The sequence below is a fragment of the Austrofundulus limnaeus genome, unplaced genomic scaffold (genome assembly GCF_001266775.1).
Source record: "Austrofundulus limnaeus strain Quisiro unplaced genomic scaffold, Austrofundulus_limnaeus-1.0 Scaffold542, whole genome shotgun sequence".
NCBI classification, from domain to species: Eukaryota; Metazoa; Chordata; class Actinopteri; order Cyprinodontiformes; family Rivulidae; genus Austrofundulus; species Austrofundulus limnaeus.
Window position 1 is genome coordinate 69,025 of NW_013952944.1, and position 1,421 is coordinate 70,445.

Sequence of the window (1,421 nt, forward strand, 5' to 3'; positions counted from 1 at the left end):
ACACAGTCCCCTCTCTGACACACAGACCCCTCCCTGACACACAGACCCCTCTCTGACACACAGTCCCCTCTCTGACACACAGACCCCTCCCTGACACACAGACCCCTCTCTGACACACAGTCCCCTCTCTGACACACAGACCCCTCCCTGACACACAGACCCCTCTCTGACACACAGTCCCCTCTCTGACACACAGACCCCTCCCTGACACACAGACCCCTCTCTGACACACAGTCCCCTCTCTGACACACAGACCCCTCCCTGACACACAGACCCCTCTCTGACACACAGTCCCCTCTCTGACACACAGACCCCTCCCTGACACACAGACCCCTCTCTGACCTACAGACCCCTCCCTGACAAGAACAGAGAGACAGCAGGCTCAATTTGTTGCAGTGGCAGCTGCCACGGGACTGCCAGAGGCTGCACTGCGTAGAGGCGCGTCCCCCAGGTGGTGGATAGGGGGATCCCTGCTGTGTAGGGGTGTGCCTGAATAAGCTGAAAGGTGAATAGGGTGCCGTGAACCAAAAGCAGCCGGGCAGGTGGGGCTCGTTAGCCTTGGCAGTCAACCCGCCTAGGAGAAGGAAAACTCTGATATAAAACCCGGGTATTGTCAACACTCGTTAGCCGTCTACTCCTGGTGGATGGCAAGTTGACGGAATTTTATGATGAGCGGACAAGGGACCGGCCCCCAGTCCCCGGCAAAAGGGGGTTCTAAAATCTCCGGGGACCCAGCCTGTGGCGCCTTGGGTGCGGGTGCCACAGGTGGTCTTACAACCGTGCCTCTGGTCTATCTGGTGGGGAACCAGGCTGGGCAGGCCAGTACAGTGACTGGAACAACTCTTACTCTGGCTTCGGAGCCTGATACTTATGTGTTGGGCTCTGTACAACCGGAGGACTCAGTGCCTGGGGACTCGGTGACGGCAAGGCATTCTGCCTTTGCTGATGCTGGGTCTAACCAGGAGTACTCAGCACGAGGGTAGCCCCTTGATTGCACCTCTTCGGGGAGCGGTCGGGGCCGCACAAGTGCTTGAGTGTTTAAGTGATGAGGACACAGACATGCTTTTGGGGTCCTCTGATGGAGGAAAGGTCAAGGGGGAGATAAACTCTCAGGAGATCTAGAGGGTCTCTCCCTTCAAGACCTTAAGAAAAAAAGGAAGAAGAAGAGRAGGAAGAAGAAATCTTCTTCCTGTTTGGTGGCTGGGAAGGGGGAGTTGGCAAAAGAGCCTTCCAAAGGCTCAGATGCTGACCATCCTAAACCCGGTACATTGAAAACCAGTGCTGGAGATGGAGCAGGGTCTTCTTCTCGTAAGAGGAAGAGGGTTACAGTCTCGACTCCAGGTAGTGCCCAGGCCCCGAAAAAACATCGCAACAGGCCTTCAATGGCACTGGCTGCTGGCGGGGAGTTGCAGGTCATCATC